This window comes from Kryptolebias marmoratus, linkage group LG14 (assembly GCF_001649575.2).
Source record: "Kryptolebias marmoratus isolate JLee-2015 linkage group LG14, ASM164957v2, whole genome shotgun sequence".
Classification (NCBI taxonomy): Eukaryota; Metazoa; Chordata; class Actinopteri; order Cyprinodontiformes; family Rivulidae; genus Kryptolebias; species Kryptolebias marmoratus.
The window spans coordinates 22,340,461-22,359,464 of record NC_051443.1 but is presented as its reverse complement, the minus strand read 5'-3'; positions in this window follow the sequence as shown (position 1 = coordinate 22,359,464).

Below are 19,004 nucleotides of genomic sequence, written 5' to 3'. Positions count from 1 at the left end.
AGCTCTAAAATTGATGCAGTGATTGCGTTACTCTGCCAGCATTTTCTTTATATTCTCAATTCCCTTCAGTAATTTTGGATTTTTAAGTTATTCTTTTAACATTATCAAGATTAAACCAGTCTGAAATGCAAAAGCACCTCATTTGTCCAAAATGGAATGGAAGCACAGTCACATATTTGAAACCACTTGTGCATCATAATATTGTACCACATACCTACGTATTTGTTCATTCACATGCCTGTAATTATTAAATTTAACCAAATGAATATACAGCGATGAGTAATTAGCAAAATAATAGCTTCTTCATCCTTTCCGCTGTGATTCAGAATTTTACTTTAGGACAAATAGAGCACATTTTTGACAGAACCAAGCAAAAAGAAAATAAAAACCACAGCTGCTGCGCATTCAGTATTGACATTAAAATTTCTCTAATCAGTTGTAGTTTCTGCATTTCTTATCTTTATCTGAACTGTATCATCCAAGTTGCATTGTCTCTGTAGCACAGACAGTGGGAAAAATCTTTAAAAATACATGCAGTTGTCACCAACATTTTAGCTTTTCTAGATATTTTACAAACTTTGGGGATGGCAGAGCTGGAATCAGGGGAGAATGTGGCTAACTTGTTTTGAATGAACAAAATACCCACAGCAACAAAGTCGAGTACCACAGAGACGGGAGATCTGTTTGCTTTAGCCTGGTGTCACTTCAGATGTACACATCATGCCATCACTGCCTTGGAGCAACATGACAGGCCCCGCTCACAGTCCAGCTCACAGCAGTTTTCAAGACATGAGGTCTGATATCTTTTACTTTTTCTCCTCCAGTGATCGCGCCCCTTTTGGAGTAACATCAACACCACCGTGAAGAGGTTATTTAGTAGTTTTACATCAAATATTTTAATCGTGTTTTCACTTTGTATGTAAACAGTGACAACACTGTGACACAATGGACATGACCTTGAACTTTGGCTTAATGCTAATATATACAGCAATTTATCATGCACGGTTTAAGCTACTGTTAGTGTCAGGAACATACAATCACTGTATTAAAAATAATGATATTAATAATGTTAAAAGGCATTTGTCACTGCAAACTAAAAATTTACAATTTATTCTTCCTTTACTCAATATAGGGCTGGACTGCTTTAGAAAATCATGCTGCTAAACTTTTAGTGTTGAATGTTGCAATGAGGATTGTTAGGATTTAAGCTTTTTTTAGTTTATTTTGTATAAGTGTTATTATTTTATGTGTCTGTAGTTCTGTTTGATATTTGTATTGTAATATATGGTGCAACCCTAAAAGCAAAAGCTTAAAAAAAAGAGTGCTTGTGTAGAATCTAACCCATTGAGGATTTGTAAGTTCAAAATGCTTAAAAGGAAACCAGCTGGGATTTTTTTCATGGTTCTTGAAGTTTCACTTTTCATCCAAAACACTGAACTGAAAAAGGCATTTAGATGAGAGTCTTCAAGAACCAAGAAAGCCTTTTGTTCATGCACATAGAACTTTTTGTTCATGCACATAGAACTAATCAAATAGAGCAATAAAAATATAAATTTTGCTGTAGGCCACAGTTTAGGAAACACTGAAATGCTTTGTTGGGCAATGTCCACTATGCTTAAGAAGGCTTTTTCTTAACCAAGACACACCTTAGCCAGAAGGTAAAAAAAATAAAAAAAGGTCTGTCATGGCTGAGGGGCAAACCTTGTTCACTGATTGCACACAGACCACCTCATCTGAGTCTGTGTGAAAAAAAGCAGTGGCTGCTGTTTGATTGGCCAGGTCTGAAGGCCCCGGTAAGTATGCAGTGTCTGATTCTCACTGACCTTTAAAGCTGTGTGATCATGGCGTGGGGCTGAAAACTCTACCAAGGGAAAGATGGAAATTCATTGACTTCAGATACTCCAAGGTTGTTTGTGTGGGTTTTCTCCCCAACCGCCATTCACCCCATCACTACCTTAAAGCCAGGCAAGTTTTCTAAAGTTCTGTAAGCCCCACATCCACTGTTAAGTAATGGAGCTCCTTAAGGATGTAAAAGGTATCTTACAACCTACACTTGCTTTTCCCTGTCCCAGCACAGTTTAAACCAGTTTTTTTAAAGTCATCCAATTGGAAGTCCAAACAGAGCCCTTTTCCTTTACCCTTTGGCATTTTCTTTTTACACACTACACTGTGTCTTCCCTTTGACCTAAAATGAGCAATCCACATTAAAAAAAAGAAAAAGGCAGTTTAGATTCTGCTCTACTTGCTCTTTTTTGGTTTTGTTATTTTACCCAGTCTTCCCTCAAGGGATTTATTTTATATAGATGCATTTTCTGTGGGTGTTCCTGAGAAATCAGTCTTTATGAAAATCTAATATTGTTCTAAAAATAACACATTGACCTGGAAAAATAAATAACTAGCCAAGAAGCAAAAATTAAGAATTATGTACCTGCAAAAATACATTAAATAGGAAATAAAATGAAAAAAAAAAAAAAACTAAAACTTCAAACCATGTTTTTGGGTGCTCTGGTTTGGGTTTGTAAGGAAACAGGAGTACCTGGAAAAATGTACACATTCAAAAAGAACAGCCAAATGCCACACATATAGGCACCAGCCAATATATGAACCCAAAACCTTCTTGTTGTAAGCAACAGGGCAAACCACTGTCTCACTGCATTGTCACATAGAAATAAAACATATATAGCATGCTATGATTTGAAAATGATAGCTTAGCTCTTTTGCCAGAATTTAGAATGAACTGTGTTGTTTTTCTCAAGTCATGAGATATGTAGCTCTTAAAAAAAATAAAGAGAACCAGTGATGTGGTCCCACAACCTCCTTAGAGAATTTATTATTTAGGCAAGGTACATAAGCCTAAAAAACACATACTTTAATTCACCTAAGAATCACCTGTTTAACTCTTCTCAACTAAAATAATCACCTTCCCAGAGCCCTTGAGTAGAATATATAAATTACAGAGCAAAAGCAAAGAAATGCAAAGCAGCTGTTTAAACCATGCATCTGTGTGGACAATGACTAAAAATAGGGGGGGAAAAGCAATCTTGTTACCAAATTTATTTCTAAAAATATGAACTACTTGCCTCTATGTAAAAATAATAAATTTAAGATCCACTGATATTATTACCTTTGTCACAAGACTAAAACACCATCAGCAAAAAATAAAAAGGTGGCATGTTTATATTAATTGCAGTGGTGTTCAATTCTGGAGACCAATTTTTCAAACTACAGCTGTCATTAAAAAAAAAAAAAACTTACCAATATGCAAGACTGTTGTTGTTACATTTGCAACTCCTTTATTGCATTTTTTACACTTCAAAATGAGGGAAAACAGTGCCCCTATGTGGTAAGTACAAATGTCCTGGAGGAGGCTGACATCCCCACCATCACTGCCAATAATGCCCAGCACTTGCTTCGATGGACTGGGCTAATACTAATACTGATCTGTATGTCTGACTCCTACCTCCCGAGTCCTGTACTCACAGCTTGTAGTAGCAAAACATCTCCAAATATGTCAAAAGAAAAGGTGCAAGGACACTATTTTAAAAAAAAAACATAAAATGACACATAGACCTCAAGACCTGAGAAGATGCAGTAACCAATAGGGTAACCTGGAGATCATTTGTCCCAGAGAGTGCTGCACTGTACAGTGAGGACTTCCATCATGATGTTGAAAACAAACCCAGAGTTTGATAGAAAAGAACCTCGGTCAAAAGACCAAACCCAAAGCCACCATCACCAGTTACCCATGTCTACACTGCACTAAAATATGCATCTCCAGGATTAGCCTTGTCAGCCACCTAAGGACCTACGAGCATCAGGAAGGAGGCCAGTCATACTCAACAATGAGTGACCACCGATGATAATGATGATGATGATGAGGATGAAGTACAAATGAGAAATGTCTTGCACTCCAGTCTTGTTGGGCAGCTCTTCCAGGTTAAATTGGGATAACTTCAAAAAGGGTATAATTTACCAAACAGATGAGGCTTAAGCAAAGAGTTAATAGTCTAGTCTGTGTCAAAAGGTAGTTGCCTCTTAGTATCATGCTAATCAAATCATAGCACACCATAAAGATATCCAAAGAGCAGCTCAAAAGATGAAACCAAACTTTTGGAATACACGTGTAAATGAAACACTTGTAGTGGTCAACCTGAAGGCCAAATAAAAAGTTTAAAGCATTTTTACTGATCACTTGGCTGCCATTAAAAAAAAAAAAGGAAAAAAATTGTTCTCATCACAGGCTGCTGCAGCGGTAATATCATTGCAGTTGTTCATGTGGTCAGACAAGTCAAATAATCTAATAATTTGACAGTTATAATATTTGCTGACCTGAGACATTAGACTCTGCAGTTAAAAATAATCTTTAGATATATTTTTCAACCATATAGGCATTTGGAAAGTTTTAGTGAATGCTTTGTTGATAACTCTTGTTAATGATTCATTTTTTAAATTCTTCTTGCTGTTTTATGAATTCATTTTTTAGCTTGGTATACATCAAATATAATCTTATGTAATGCAATAGAGCATTAGAGGGAAAGAATGTTGCAGATTTGTTAAGTATCTAGCCCTTGAAATGTCATTTAAGATTCATGAGCAAAAATGTTAAAGCTTTGCATGTGTTTTTGACCCCCAGAAACCCAGGACAGGAAAGTGTAATAGAGGGTAAACGGTGGTGCTGTTAAACCCCCTGCAGATTGATTGATAAGCTCGCCACTTTTCAAGACCATGCATGTGTGACACACATTTAACACTTGCATTATTATGTGAGAGTTCATCATCTTTGTGCCTCTGTGAGCTTGACAGTCTGGCTTCAATAAATGTCATGAAATGGAGGTTATTCACTGATGTGATCTGTGTGGAAAAGTATGAAAAGATCATAGCCCCAAAGCCAAAAGATTACATCATAAGAACCGCACTTAATGGATGTGTGTTTCTGCCCCAGTACTCTACGCATGGTGTGAGTGCACAAGTGTACTTGTTTTATAAAATGTTGTGATATAATTTAAAGTTTGGAATTGACAAGTCAGCAGGTGCTCTAAGCAACATCTGTGTATTCAAGTTCTAATAATTATGATCAAATGCTGAAAAAATGCATTCTTTAGCTGCAGAATAGTTCATTTTTAACAGCTTAGTTACTTGAGAAAAAATAAAAATAGTGAAGTCAGACATACATATAAAATTATGACTGTAAAAATACAGTGTAAAAGCCTAGTACTAAATGCCTATTCTGCAATTTATTGAAACAGCTGAAATTGAGTTATGAAAGCCAAAAGTAGCTAAAAGCTAACTGAAAGCTCAAAGTAAAAAAAGGCTAGCAAAAAGATGAAAATAGCAAAACAGTTGCTACAGGCTAAAAGTAGCTAACTAAAATTTAAAAGTTGTAAAACAAGCAGCCAAAAGGGGAAAAAAAGGTTAGCTAAAAGTAGCAAATGACCAGGTAGAAGCTAAAAGTAGTCAAAAATAGAGGAGGTACGCTGTATTTGGAGTTTCTATTTGTAGATAAATGTAAATAATATAAAAAATATAAAAGATAAACAAAAGTTATGACACCATCTCCTGAATGATCTGAATTATATGGATGGTTAGATTGCAAAAATCATATGTACAATAGTCTATGGATAAGAAAAAAACAATTAGATAAATAAAAACAGGAAAACCACAGTATGAATACTGAATCAGCATTTTACACGATAAGCAGATACAAAAACTATAACAAGATTTATAATTCACCCAACAGTCAAATATACCATGTGACACAACAAATGCTACATTAAGATGGATTGTTTTGAAACTTTAAAAAAAGTTGAGCTGTTTTTTTTCTTTTCTTTTTTTCTTTGGTTTGTTTTTAATGCAAAAATTATTGACAATGACTTCTGCATTGACAATTTAAAGCCACTGTTGCAAATGGTATTTACAGTGGATATTGCTGGCATTTAAGGTCTAAATTACACATTAAACCAAGGTTGTTTTTTTTTTTTTTTCTTTTTAAAATCTTTTATAACTTTTCTGGTTTTGATTTTTTAACCACCTCCTTCCTGGGGAAATTGCAGCATTTGCATAACTAGACTTTTCTTACCTGAACTGAACCACTTCATGCCTAAATTGGTACTTTGTTCTGAAGCAGAGTCTTTCAAGGTGTCTGACAATTTAATGAGGAATGGCTTTTCTAAAATCTTTCACAGGGTAAGACTTTTTGTATTTAAACGTAGATACAAACTTCATTAAAGCATAACAAAGCAAAGCAGAGCTAGTCATAACAAATGACAGGCTTCTAGATGGTGAATAATAGCTTGAACAATAGCAAGATAGTGAGTGATTTTTATTTTTTCTTCAAGCTTCAAAGTAGCAAGGGGTTTTTCTTTAGTATGTGATGGACACAGACATTACATGTGACATGTCTTTTATTATATTAGGTCTTTCTTTACTTTGGTGTAGGGGAAATCTGACCTTAAAAATTAAAAAAGAGGATAAACAAATTCGTTATTTTATGATTCTACTATCCTGAAGATGTGATCTCATTTTACAATATTTTTTTCCTAAAACAAAATTAATCTGTTACTCACAGAAGGTGATATCAGTTCATTCATTCTTTTTCTAATAGTTTGCATAATACCTCTGACCAAAAAAAGGTACAAAATATGTATTTTATGTTTTTTTTTGGGGGGGGGGAGTCAACATATACATTTAGACTAGTAATGTCAGGGAACAAAAAACAAAAATGATGTGGGCAGCCAACATTTATAAACAACAACAACAACAAAATCTGATTTATTTCAAAGGGAACATAATTTCTGTTTGTTAGAAATCTGCATTGGTTGGAGGTCAAAAAAGAAAGGTTGGATGGTTAAGAAAAATAAGAAAAAAAAATGATTGAAGCGTGGTCAGTGTCCTTTGAATAGGTTGAGTGCCCAGTGTATGCCTATGGTTTTGTGTTCTTGCTGTTTATTGCTTTTTCTTTTTTTATAAAGCTTTTAAATCAAAATCAATCAGTTTGGTGAAAGGCATCTTAAAAGCATACAGTGGAAGAGGTGAGGAAAGGAGAAGTGAGAATAATCCCAACACAACAGAGGTGGATATGGCTTTTTAGTAAATGTATGACCTTGGTTCAAGACAAAAATTCTGAACCTTTTAAAGAAAGGATGGTTATTTAAAAACTGTAGTCATGTTAGAGTCTTTCAGTGTGTTCCTATCCCTCTTGTCTCCATTCCCTTCTGCAGTATTTTTATTTTTGTCTTCTTTTTTGTGTGCTTCTCCCTAGGCATTGCTGTCTGGGTGGCTCCAGTGATAATTGATTTTGTGCACCTGTGGCTTATCATCCAGTATATCTGTCCCGATCTGCTCTATACTCTTGGCTATTTCATCACTTTATTGACTCTTTCTATACTCTACAAGCCAAAATATTAAGCTTATTCTTTGTGATTTTTTTTCTTTTTTTTGTATTCACTAAACTCTTTTAAATTCTACAGGTTCTGACCTATCATTCCTGCCCTTTCATTTATACCTACTGGGACAATTTAAGCCTGTACTCCATTTACCATTTGTTTGTGAAACTTGAAAAAAAACCTTGTATTGCTTATGAAACGAGGANGTAATAAAGTTGACTTTGTTCACTTGTTCCTTTTCTTTCTTGCATTTCTAGAGATGCTATGTGTTTAAATAAAGAAATACTTACCTCCATTTCTGTAAGCTCATATCTTTGCTGTTTGACTTGGATTTTTTTTTTTTTTTCAGAAACCACTCCTATTCCATCAAGTTTTAAAGATGATGAAAAGCAGTTTTCACAACCATACAGATGGGCTTGTTACTCAGTGTTAATTTTAAACACTCTTCAAGTAATACTGTTTTGTTGTTGTAATTTTTTCTTTTTAATAGTGGAAACTTTTATCTGTGAGCTTTTCACCTGATGAATATTGAGATTTAAGCTGGCAAAGACTTGCAATGTGTCGCTTCCAACTGAAATGAAATACAAACCTTGAGGTCTTGTTCGATGGAGCCAAAACCAAAGTTTGTTCAAATTGTTTGCAGTGAATTGGTTTAGCTCTAACTAGTTTGGTAGTTTCTACTAAACTGCTATTACTATCCCTTTGCAAAATACTCTAATTGCAGCCACTACCTAGATTTCCTTTTCAAATACTGTTTTATAGCAAGCATATTGTGATCTTGATCCACCAAACAATGTCTTGATCAGAGCCCCAGTATGATACTTGATTGGATCAGGGCAAGGCTTGTTAACACTTGAAAACAGACCTCTCTTGAATTAAATTCTAGCATTTGTTTACCCATTCATCTTTTATGATTGGCATTTTGCATTACTCAATAAATGATTTCCTTTATTACATCAAATTTACTGCGGATTCAGGAGACCTTTGTTATTTCAGCATAAACATGTTTGTTTTTGAGTACTCAAATAAGTGTCTGATTGTCTTCTCAAGAGAACTGTATTATTTTTCTGCCATTAGACTCAGCCCTTGCTCTTAGCCAAAGATGAGGTGTGGGTATAGACAGAAATATCCTGCTTTAAATTGCAGTGTTTTGTCGACCTATCCATCCACCCCAACCACTTTCCTACATAGATAAAGCTGCTCTGTAATAATGGCAACTAATTTCATCCTTTGCTCCACTTTTGATAATTATGAACACTAGAAAGCTTTGTTACTTGAACCTGAACATGTGCTGTTTTTGAGCACTTACTGAAATGAAATGTTTCTGCCATTCTTCCCACAGGACATTGTCATTTTGCAGCCATTAGAATGAGCTATTACTGCAAGCCAGGAGTAAGGCTTAGACTCGCAACCTGCTTCATTCTGTTGCGTTTGCAGTTTCATGCCAGAATGGATACTAAAGCTCCACTGATCTGCATAAACACAACCTGAGCTCTGCCCCTCTGCTCTCCCACGCACAAGCAGATTGATTTGCAGCCATAAAATGATCAAATATGCAAAAGTTCAAAACAGGTGTTGTGACTGCCAAAAATAATATTAAGAATGCATTTTTCCCTTTAAGATTCAGCATATGCAGGGGCTTTTCCTTATTCTGCAGGAATGATTCTTCTGGAATAAAGTGTATTGTAGCTCTTTGGGAACAATTTGAAAGCGTAGTGTAATAAATAGCAAATACTGAATAGAAGCAAAACACTCCACTATTATCGATATATCTGTATTTATGCTGTTTACTGTGTATTTTATTTCTTTCAAACACGATCACACAATTTTAGTTTTTCTCAAAGGGGCATTAAAGATAGATCTGCTGGGTAAAAGCCAAGTACAGTATGAAGATGAATGACTGAATCTCGCAAACAGCACAGCAGTCTTGAATAGTAATCAGGCTGAAACAGTGAGCTCCAACTCTGTGACTGAGCCTGATAATGAACACGTCCTATCCGCAAATCTTATAAGACTCATTTTCCTCTGAACATGTAGTCAACTCCAATGTCTTGTTTTGCTGCATGGGTCAAACTAATTTATTTTGGTGCTTCATCCATTTCCAATTGTGCTTGTTTTTTCTCTCTCTCTCGCTCTCTCTCTCACTTTTTTTTCCTCTCCTTTTCTTAATGTTAGGAGAAGATAGGCTTGGAAAATGGCATTTAGGCAGGCTAATGACAGACATCTTGCTCTCAGGCACCAGCCAAATAGTGGAGTGCAAGGCTGTAACAGCCCACTAATTTATCTGCATAATAGGCAAAATTTATCAAAGCACATTGGCTCTGCAGGGTAGAGACTGTGCTGGCAGGGATTTAATGGCCAGATGGGCGAAAATTGTCAAAGAAGACCATAAGGAAGTTGCATAGTCCCTGACCCTTGAACCTATGCAGAGCTCCGACAGAGTTGTTATTTCACTCTTATCATGGAGAAATTCTGTCTCTGAAGACTCTGCTTTGCACTGTGTTAAACATTAACTTCTGTCTGTAATAGAAGAGAAATGGAAAAAGTATATCTTTATTATATGTTAAATATGTAATTTGCTTTGGCAATTTGTTAAAAGGTCTGAATGAACTCTTTAAAGATGATGGTTTCATGTTTTTTTATATTCTTCTATTTGGATGTCACACTTTCAGAATACATTATCAGGGTGTTAAAAAAATCAAAGTCAAAGCAATAGCATTCATTGATCTTTTTTTTCAGACACCAGATGTCATAACCAAAACCCAGATCCTCACACCAGACAAAAGTTTTTTACTCATTTGTGGTCATCCTAAAGAACACAACAGAATTCAAATCTCATTTTGCCCTAAATCTGTCTCTGCCAACTAAACTCTTTTTCCTCTTTCTAGCCACCAAAAAGCTTTGTTCTCTAAAAATGTATGAGCTCAGTGCAGGAAATAGAGCTAAACATCAATTGACAAAGACACACAAACTTTGTCTTTGAAAGTTTGTGGCATATTATTTTTGGTAAAGCTCTTATTTGCATCAAGGCTGATAACTTCTGGGGATCTAAATAATGTCTCTGGAGAGTAACAAGTACAAGTCATCACTTCACCATTTAAACAGTCACAAAGCTCAAAATGAACACTGCTATCAACAAAGAGTCTCTTTTTTTGGACAACCTGACTTACAAAGATTTTTTGATCTGTGACGTGTTAAAAATGCACACAAGCTTTGTAGGTGGGGTTTTAGATGTCAAGGAAAATAATGTCTTAAAATATCAGAATCTCCAGAGACATCAGCCTGATAACAAAGCTTGTTTTGTGGCTGTGAACTGTAAATATGGTAAATTTTCTAACTACTGTGACTGCTCTGTACATAGAGCTTTTTAAAAACTTCACTACAATTCAGTGAATACTTTCATTAGTGTATCGCCTTTGTAATAACATTTAAGTATAATTGGTGATAAAGTTCAAATTTAGAAGTGGTGGTTTCACTACCAATTTTCCTTGCAATGAATTAAATAGATCACCAAGTGGTTTATTTTTTTTACTTTACTTACCATCTTAAAAGTTATTGTCTCATTCTTAATTACAAATTTAGGGCCATTCTCTGATCTACAGTTTCCAGAAGGTGGCACAGTGGTGCAGTGGTTAGAGCTTTTGCTTCACAGCAAGAAGGTTGCAGGATCACTTCCCAGGCTGGACCTTTCTGAGTGGAGTTTGCATGTTCTCCCTGTGCTTACGTGGGTTTACTCTGGGTACTCTGATTTCCTTCCACAGACCAAAAACATGCATGTGCACAGTAATGGCTGGAGATAGGCACCAGTTCCCTGTGACTCTGAGAAGGGAAGTGGGTAAAGAAAATGGGTGAGTGGATGGATGGATGAATGGGTGGATGACTAAGAGAGCTATATGATGCTACAATGAACTAGCTAAGTTAGGAAGTCACTCTTCAATGTAGCGTACATAGCAGCCTATGTAGTGGTGGCATTAGTGTTGTTTTAATATTTTATTTATTGTTTTCTTTAATTTTGTGTGTGTGTTTTTTTGGCATATAAACAGAGAATAAATTCTCATTCCCATGTGAATACCAGGTCTGTGGGAGAGAAGTAGGGGTACAAAGGATGCTGGAGCCCCTCCTGAGAATGCAAGAGGACATGCATGTCCAAATACATTGTTAAGAATTAATGATATAAAAAGATTAAAAGACTAATTTCTTTATTGTTCCATATGTTTTATATCCCAATATATTTTCAGATATTATTGATTTTTTTTTAAAATCTGGTATATAAACTAGTACTATTATTTGTGTGCAACATTTTACAGTCATTTAAAACCCACAGAAAAATGGACAGATTAGCATTTGGTCACGATTGCAATTTTATAGATAAGGTTTGTCCAAAATATATGACATATTGTAAATATCAATAATTAGACATGAAAACATAAACTGCAAGTGTGCATTTCACTGCATATGTTTGGTAATATGATATTCTTCCTATGTGACCCAGGCTGGCAAAATAAGTTGGAATGATCACAGGCTGTAGCGCATCCATCCATCTATTTTCCTTACCCGCTTCTCCTTTCCAGGTCACGGGGAGCTGGTGCTTATCTCCAGCAGTCATTGTGCAAGGTGGGGTACATCCTGGACAGGTCACAAGCCCATCACTGGGCCACATAGATAGAAACAAGACAGACAACCTTTAACAATCTCATTCACACCTAGAGACAATTTAGAGCTCTGACCACTGTTCCACCCAGCTGCAGTGCAAAAAAGTGAAACCATTGATTTTTGCCATAATTGAGATTTGCATAAAAATGAGTCCATAAAGACACGATCTTGTAATCCAGGTAACTAAAATAGCATACAATCATCCTAATCTACATTTAAATAAGTTTTCTAACAGGTATGTCTTCAGAAATAATTTTTTGTCTATTAACACTTACTTCCCTTGAAATTGACCATTTATCTCTATTCAATACTTCATATTGGCAAGCCAACAGTTTCTTATTGTGAGTCATTATGCCAGCATAAATCACATGTGTTTAGGGTCATACAAATTTGTGCATGCAAATTTAACATTTTTTACTGGTTTTACTAAAAATATATAAGACACTATACGGAATTTACAGTATGAATTTAATGACATAATAGTGAAAGTACTCAGTTCACAAAATAAAAATGTACAGTAACATTGTGAACACATTTGATATAAAAAAATGTGGAGTATACAGTCATGTTACTATGAAAAAGAAAGGAAATGAATCACTGACATTGTGACATAATTATTCTGGATTTTTACAACTGGAACTCATTTGTCTCATTTCTTTTTCTTGGTTACATGTCACAACCTGGCATTAAACACACTTAAACTGTCTGTGTTTTAGGTCTTTTTTGTTAAGTATTAATAATATTTTATGTCTTTTCAAAACCCTTGAGAACTAATATTCTACTACAACCAATAGCTGTGTTAAAAGCAACGGTGTTCATATGATACAATATGCTCTGAGATATATTGATTTTGCATTAAGCTTTGTTCCTGCAATGATGGCAGGGGACGTCATTTAGAGTATCTGACAGGGTGAAAATTAGTTCTTCCCTAAAACACAGAGCTGCAAGAGAAAGAGAGCCTATGCATGAAGAGCCATGTGCCTTTTTTCAGAAACTGCAGAGAAGAGGGAGACAGTGAGAAGGGAAAAAAGACTAAAAGAGGAGGATTAACGGGAAGATGAGGCTGACAAGACACAAACAGGCAAACAAACAGCTCAACAGACTGAGTAGAGATGGAGGGCCATATGAAAGCTACAAACTGAAAGAGTCACACAGCCAGAATTCACAAACTTGTAAGCAAACATAATAAATCCCTATGAAGAAACAAAAAAAGAAAGAAAAAAGAAAAACACAACCATGTGGGATAGAAACAGATGATGAATTCTGAGCACAGGATACCTGCCACTGCTTAATTACAAGATCAGTGCCTTAATTACTGACTGTAATAAGACAACAGAATCACTGTCATTTTGCTCATTACCTAAAATGTGAGTGTACTTTTCTACAGTGTCTGCTTCTGTGATAATTTAATATGAAAGCTAAGACAAATTTCCCTCCCCTGCATAGAGATAAGCTTGAAATTTGAGCATTTATAAGCAAAAGCAAAAGATTGAGAGGAACAGGCTAACAAAGCTGAGTCTGACAAAATCAGTTTGCAGTTATTGTGTTTGGTACAATGTTTCTGTTGCAGGAAAACATCTGTTTTTTTTTTTTTTATTATTCTTGGAAGAACCTCAGTAAAACTGCTGATTAGACATTATTATTTTTATTTTATTTTTTTTCTACCAAGGTCAAAGTCCTAGTGGGGTAAAGTGTGGGTGATTATCGAGTATTTATTTATTTTTATTATTACTTGTTCTTGTATTCAAGAAGAATACTCACTGGCCAGTTTATTAGGTACACTTTTCGATTGCTTTTTACCACAAAAAGCTAATCAGCTCATCATATAGCAGCAATACAATGTCATTAAGTATACAGTCGTTGTGAAGATGACTTGCTGTAGTTCAAAGCAGACATTTGAATGGAGAAGAAAGGGTATTTAAGTGACTTTGAATATGGTGTGGTTGTTGGTGCCAGACATGCTGGTCTGAGTACTTCAAAACTTGCAGACCTTCTAGGATGTTTACACTCAACCATCTCTAGGGTTTTAAGAGAATGGTACAAAATAGAGAAAAAAATCTAGAGTAGCATTTGTGGGGACCAAAAAATAAATAAATGTGAATGTCAGAGGAGAATAGGCAAACTGGTTTATGATGACAGAAAGGCAATAGCTCAAATAACTACTTGTTACAAAAGTATACCATCTCTAAATAGGCAACACATCCAACCTTGAAGCAGATGGGCTAAAGAAGCAAAAGACCACACCGGGTGTCACTCCTGTCAGCTAAGAACAAGAATCTAAAGCTACAGTTCACAAAGACTCACCAAAACAGGACAAAAAGAAACTGGAAAAATACTACCTACTCTGACGAGTCTCAGTTTACTGAACTCTAGTGGCCTCTGCAGTCACCAGATCTCAACTAATCACCTTTGGGATGTGATGGAACAGGGGACTCACATCAATAATGTGCAGCTGGTAAATATGCAGCAACAGCATGATGTTGTTATGTCAATATGGAACTAAATCTCTGAGGAAAGTTTCCATCTCTGAGGAAAGTTTCCATGTTTCCAACAACTTGTTTAATCGATGACATGAATAATTAAGGGAGTTCTGAAGGCAAAAGGGGGTCGAACCCAGTTCTAGCAAGGTGTTCCTAATAAAGTGGCCCTCTGAGTGTATTTTGCAGCACGTTTCTGCCTGTTTTCTGTGTCCCCTTTTTGTAGGAATTCGGTTAAATATCAAAACAAACTTGTTGCATAATTCAATATATGTAGTCATTAGAAAAAAAAACTGCTTTTTAGAGTGGCAATGAACTTTATGATTAAGAGGACTAATGCATAAGCACTAAAAACCCTTATATATTTTTTTTTCTTTTCATTTCTGTCACTATTTTCATGTCACAACTCCCCCTGCCTTTTTACAAAAAAGATCCATTTTAAAACTACAAGCAAAATGCACAAGCTTTATAAGGAATATTGTGGTTTTACATGTGGTAGCAGTGCATTGTTTGGTGTAGACAAAGTTTTCAAAAAAACTGCAAAATAAATTCTACAAATAACCCAACACACTCCTTCACAGCGTTAACATCATTCAAAGTTTAAACAGGTTGAAAGTTAGACTTTACATGAATAAACTAATATTCCAATGTAAGTAGTGGGTTTCTGTTTATTTATTTTTTAAAATATTTTTCATAAAGTTTAAGTTTAATAAATTTTAAAGATTTTATAACAGAATGTTCAACTTTGTGAGTCAAGCACTCTAACTTTCGAGTTGTCTAAATATTCAAAAAAATAAATTGCAAACAAACTCTTCTTATTGTCAGGATTCGGTTTTACTGTGTGTTTCTTTTTGTATTTAGTGTTTCTGGTTTCTTTTGGTTTTGTCTTGTTCTCTATGCCCCTGTCATCATTCACTTCTCCTCAGTCTATCTCTTGTCTGCCTGCCACGCCCATCTACACCTGCCCCAAGTTTTGTAATCATCTCACCTGTGCCCACTTCCCCTAATTACCTCCAGTCTTTAAAACCCAGTCATTTCCTCCACTGCTGGTTCATTGTCGCTTCATGCGCTGTCTGGTTGTCCCTCTTGTCTTGTGTCTCGTTCCTAGATTCTGTTATGTTTAGTTCTGCTGCCGCATCAGCTTTTGTTTTGTTTACTGTAAACAAATTAGTTTCTTTTCCTTTTTAAAAAGGAGTCTGCGCTCTGAGTTCGCCTCCTTCTCCACCTATCATGACACCTATTCCCATAAACCTCCTACTTAATATGTAGTTTATACATCCAAACATAGTCATGTTTGTTTTCTTCCACCAAATATGTCTCCTCCTGCTGTAGGACTTAAGATTTTCTGTCAAATCCCCCAAGAGTACATGCAATTTCTCTTAAAATTCCATTTAAGCTCTATTTTTTTCTTTCCTTTCTTTTCTTTTCAAATTGTATTTTACAAAAAAAAACAATCAGATGCTTCTGGCACTTATAGTTGGGAGGTTTTTATTTTAATACAAAATATACAGCTCTAGAGCAGATTAAGAGACCAATGCTATTTTTATTTATGTATTTTAAATCTGTATATCTACATGCATGACAGCTATTCAGTACCACTGTCCAACACAAGCATACAACATTCTATTTCCAAATCTAATAAAAAAAACAACATATGGTTTTTATATTACATTTTATTTTATTAAAACAAGTTTGCTAAAAGCTAAAGATACAGTTTTAAGAAGTTATTATTATCTTTGACTAAAGTTGTCATGCACATCAGAACACCAGTGGGACTACTTAAGAAGTACCACTGGCAATGCAAAAACTCATCTGGAAATTCACAGAATCTAACTTTAGCTTTACCTGCTGCTCTGTGTGGTAAAGTGACAGGAGGAGCACACCTGTTCCAACATTTGCTCCTTCAGACACATACAGGCTCTAGAGATACAGCTGAGGTCCAACTGTAATCTCACAATGTGTTGCTTGTTTGAGTGCTGGAAGGAATTTATAAAATGTCTGTGGTTATTGCCAATTAAAGGGAGCCAGGTGTTAATTAGTTGAGGCGAAATGGGATCAGCTTGATCCATACCACTGTCTTTCAAGGAGCTTCAACTCTTTAAAGTCCCAGCTGAGCCAAATGCACCTCTGTACTTGTCTTTTCCAATTAGGATGTTAAACAGATTTTCCAGAGTTGTACCAATTGTTACAGATTCCTTTTCTCATCCCAGTCAAATGAGTGGAACATGAAAGATGACAAATCAGCAGGGTGAATATTTTCTTTCTGTCAAGGTTTTCTTTTTTTTTTTCCTTTCAACTGTCAGACAGGAAACTGTAGCTCTGAACACAAAGCAACACCTGCTAAAGATGACACAAGGAGAATAGAAACATAGCAACAGTTTTTTGTTGGGCTGGAAAAAACTGAACTGAATCATTTCTCGTCATTGCTATACTTTAGCAAGGACACTCAGAAAAAGAAATGTAAAAAGAAACAACTATTTCTGAGCTTTAAAACTGTAAACAGGTACAATAAATTACCTTTCTACAATAAAGGGACAACATGTTAAATATTTCCCCAGTAAAATGTTTTACTAGCAACTGTCTGTGTAAAAAGACTGTACAGCCACTGATTTATTGGTGTTGCATTTCAAATATTACCTCTTAGAACCACTCATGTTTAAGGATCAAATATCCAAGCAAACAGACTCCTGTGGGTTTTCCTTAATAAAGACTCATCTATACCTTGTTAGTGTTTCATTATTCATGCAGGTAGTATATGATATTAATACAGTACCTCACTGAGTACTGCAAGTAGCTGACGAGTCAGTTTTCAAAAGCCTCTTTTCAAGATGGACTTTTTATACATAATGCACTGATTGTTCAGCTTTGACCAGATTCATAGTAAATAATAAATTAATAAATTTATGACTAATGTTGAGGAAATTCTAATAAAAAAGGAAACTATTTTACCAGTTTGGTAATGTGGTAGTATTATGAGTCAGAAAGAAAACTTTTTTTTTCTATAAATTCAAGGCATGAATCAGTTTGTTTTTTTTGTAATTTTAGAACTTTTTTTATTCATGTAAATAACATCACAATCTTTAATATGTAGTGGGTTGCTTTGCCTCAAACAGTTACACAATAGTTAAGTTGCAGATGAATCATAACAAGCATATACAACTAAGCAGCCTTTAAGGAAAAACACAATCCTAAAAGGCTAAAGTGTTTATGATTTTAATTTTGATAGCTTTGGAAGTTTGAATTTGGTATCCAAAAACAACATTGAAATATTTGAGCTTAACTTTTTTTATTGTTTTCTCTTTGTTATCAATAATAAGTAAAATCAGCACACACTTCTATATACAGTATATACATCATGGCATGTTTATCTGTTTTACTGAAAAAAGCTATCATATGAAGAAAACCTAAGGGCCAGCAGATAAATCAAACACACATCCGAATTGTGTGACGTGTGATGTAAAACTAAAATACTAAAATACTTTCAGGTCAAGTCACTATCAACACTGTTGTATAATTTTCCTATATTAGTTTTGTGTACATAGTTTTTTTTGTTTATTTCAATCTAATAAACTTTTCACTATCTGATGAAGCCTTATCACGTTATCCTGATAGAGATCACAAATTGTAAAAATGTATAGAAAATGGATTAACAACAGCAAAATTTTACTGGTGTCTAATTTGCATCTTAGCAGAAATGTCTTGCTGCAATTGCTGCACCAAATCTTGTAAACACCTTTGTTTTGTATGATGAGAGGCAGGTAGAGGGGGGAGAAACAGGAATTTATTGCACAGCATACAAATGGAGAATAATAAAGGATTTTAAAAGGGATATTTGCATATGAACACACTTTTCACTTGTGGGTAATTTTTGATGCCAACAGTTTATGGATGAACCCACTGATGACTCATGTGTCTTTTGGGTGAGCATGCACAAATAGCTTGTGGGTTTTACTTCTTAGTAGGATCCAATCGATGGGCTTACACAGAATTAGCCTGGCTTTGAAACTGTAGGATTTGGTACAGACACAAATGACAGGTCATTTAACATGCTACCATAATGTTGGTGGAGCAGCGTGGTAATCGCTTGCCTGTGTAAATGCAAACCTGCGTGTTCTCATTTTGAACAGTAAATCTGTGTGAACAAACCACAGAAGAAATGGACAATTAATTGGATGGGCTGCATGCGTGTCCTGTGTTTCCAGTGGATGGAACAGATGGGTAACAGAGCAGAAGGAATTTTCTGGCTACGGTAAGGTGTACAATTGCAGCTTTCAGAACATAAAATTTGTGAGTGTGTGTGTGGGAGGAGAGAGGTGAAAAAAAAGAAAAAAAAAACAAACAGAAAGACGGCAAAGAAAATCCATCAAAGACTGAAAGGCATGTCACTCAACTCAGCAAGGTTTATAAACAGAGGGAGGCGGGGTTGCACATTGAGGTTAGAGAGAAAGAAGGCAGGAGTAGGACAATAAAATAAAATTGAATGATACCCCTC